The sequence below is a fragment of the Rutidosis leptorrhynchoides genome, chromosome 3, assembly GCF_046630445.1.
Source record: "Rutidosis leptorrhynchoides isolate AG116_Rl617_1_P2 chromosome 3, CSIRO_AGI_Rlap_v1, whole genome shotgun sequence".
In the NCBI taxonomy this organism is placed as follows: Eukaryota; Viridiplantae; Streptophyta; class Magnoliopsida; order Asterales; family Asteraceae; genus Rutidosis; species Rutidosis leptorrhynchoides.
In genome coordinates this window covers 31,558,879-31,562,192 of record NC_092335.1, presented here as the reverse complement: position 1 = coordinate 31,562,192, position 3,314 = coordinate 31,558,879, and positions in this window count along the sequence as shown.

Below are 3,314 nucleotides of genomic sequence, written 5' to 3'. Positions count from 1 at the left end.
CCAGAAATGTCTTAGTTTATAAAAGGCTTTCCTTTGATAGGTGGGGTATATCACATTGGGGAGACCGTAAGTTACGCAGTGTTTTCTTTAAAGCGTTAAATGCGGGGAACCCAAATGCAATTTTACGCTACGGGTTAAGAACCTATTTTGACTCAACATATCCCAACATAGGATTTCGTGAGTTAGAAAGAGCTTCTAACATGCAACATAAAGAAGCATGTTATGCTTACGGGTTAATAATGTTCGCTTCTCATCAAATTGAGAAAAAGAACATTGGGTTGCAACTTTTAAATAAAACATTCCCACAAGTGATGGACTTGGTAGTTGAGATGAGAAACAAGGTTTTTAGATTATTACGGGGCTGTTGGGCATTACGAAACCCTCGTCCTTTTGGTGACATTACAACATGCTGTCATGTCAACGGTCACAACGGTTATGCTCCACAAGACCAAGGATGGGAAGTAGTCATAGTAAAACCAGAATGCATGACTTGTTTCTGGACGTATGAATTACGTGTCTTTATTGCCTTTGTTGAACGACTTGCGTATTAACTAGAATTGTCTTCGCAACTGTTTTGTATCAGAGTTTTTATGTGCTATATTTCATGCTATATGTAAAATAGTGGTATTGTAAGTTTGCAAAATATTGTATAAAAGTTTGAATGTGAAATATTATTATAATCAGTTTTCATATAGAATTGTAGTAGTTAAATTGTATGTTAGCTACTAAGTATGAACTTAACGGGTAGGTATTACCCGAATTAAAACTTATAAAACGCTAATATGAAGAAAAACTTTTATAAATGAGTTCATATTATGCTACGGAATACTATTGACTACTCTTAATATTCTATATGATTAACTTAATTCTTTTGGCTATTTTTGAAGGAAATGGCACCGACTACTCGTCAGAACTTGAACATGAGTGAGGAAGACTTCCGTGCTTTCCTTGCAGCAAATATAGCCGCAGTACAGGCTGCAATGCAAAACAACAATAACTCAGGGTCTAGCAGTGGAGTTAACTCCACAGGAAACCGTGTAGGATGCTCCTACAAGGCTTTCACTGCCTGTAAACCTCTGGAATTCGATGGAACTGAAGGACCAGTCGAACTGAAACGATGGACCGAAAAGGTCGAATTTGGGTTTGCTATAAGCAAATATGCTGAGGAAGATAAGGTAAAATACGCCACGCATACCTTCACAGGTACTGCGTTAACATGGTGGAATACCTATCTCGAACAAGTGGGTCAAGATGCTGCTTACGCACTACCGTGGTCAGCATTCAAATACTTAATGAATGAGCAGTACCGTCCCAGAAACGAGGTCAATAAGCTCAAGTTAGAGCTTAGAGGGTTACAAACATAAGGGTTTGATATTACCACGTACGAACGATGATTCACAGAGTTGTGCCTATTGTGTCCGGGAGCGTTCAAAGATGAAGAAGAGAAAATCAACGCATTTGTAAAAGGGTTACCGGAAAGGATCCAAGAGGATATAAGTTCACACGAGCCCGCCTCCATACAAAAGGCAAGTCGAATGGCTCATAAACTTATAAATCAAATTGAGGAAAGGATTAAAGAACAGGCGGCCGAAGAAACCAATACGAAACAAGTCAAGAGGAAATGGGAAGAAACCAGTGACAAGGGTCACAATTTCAATAATCAACCAACAATCATAACTACAATCGCACCAATTTTTGCAACAACAACAACCACCCCAGCAACAACTACAACAACTATTTCAACAACAATAACAACCGCAACAACAACAATCCCAACAATAACAACAAGAGGCAGAAATTCTGCCAGAGATGTGAAGGATACCATCCAACTGGGCTCTGTACAGCAGTGTGTACTAAGTGTAATAGAAAGGTCCATGGTGCGACAAAGTGCGAAATCTACGGATCAATGGCTAAGGGAACAAATAATGCCGGAACAAGTTATGCAGACATTACCTGTTTTGGATGCGGGAAGAATGGCCATTACAAAAATATGTGTCCAAATCAGGGGGATAATAATGGATAAGGCCGCGGAAGAGTCTTCAACATTAATGCGGTTGAAGCGCAGGAAGACCCAGAGCTTGTTACGGGTACGTTTCTTATTAACAATACATCTGCTTATGTTTTATTTGATTCGGGTGCGGATAGAAGCTATATGAGTAAGGATTTCTGTGCTAAATTAAGTTGTCCATTGACGCCTTTAGATAATGAGTTTATACTAGAATTAGCAAACGGTAAATTAATTGCAGCAGATAATATATGTCGGAATCGAGAAATTAAACTGGTTAGCGAAACATTTAAGATTGATTTGATACCAGTAGAGTTAGGGAGTTTTGATGTGATAATCAGCATGGACTGGTTGAAAGAGGTGAAAGCAGAGATCGTATGTTACAAAAATGCAATTCGCATTGTACGAGAAGAAGGAAAACCCTTAACGGTGTACGGAGAAAAGAGCAACGCGAAGCTAAATCTTATTAGTAATTTGAAGGCGCAAAATGAAAGGACCCGTTCATATACATTATAAACGATTCACAATAGTTGATTACATCGCGAGGTATTTGACCTCTATATGATACGTTTTACAAACATTGCATTCGTTTTTAAAAGACAAACTTTCTTTACATCAAAAATTGACGGCATGCATACCATTTCATATTACATCCAACTATAATTGACTTAATATTAATCTTGATGAACTCAACGACTCGAATGCAACGTCCTTCAAAGTATGTCTTGAATGACTCCAAGTAATATCCTTAAAATGAGCTAATGCACAGCGGAAGATTTCTTTAATACATGAGAATAAACATGCTTTAAAGTGTCAACCAAAAGGTTGGTGAGTTCATTAGTTTATCATAATCCATCATTTCCGTAATAGTAATAGACCACAAGATTTCAGTTTCTATAAATATCCGTACACTCGCAAGTGTATAAAAGTATTCTATAAGTTGTAGGCACCCGGTAACAAGCCTTAACGTTCATGTTTTACCCTCTGAAGTACACCAGATCAGGTGTGTTTAAAATAACCTCGAAGTACTAAAGCATCCCATAGTCAGGATGGGGTTTGTCAGACCCAATAGATCTATCTTTAGGATTCGCGCCTACCGTACATAAACAAGTAGTTTAATGTTACCAAGCTAAGGGTATATTTCTGGTTTAAACCCACATAGAATTAGTTTTAATACTTGTGCCTATTTCGTAAAACATTTATAAATCAGCGCATGTATTCTCAGCCCAAAAATATATATAAAAAGGGAGCAAATGAAACTCACAATACTGTATTTCGTAGCAATTATGTATATGACGGCACTGAACAA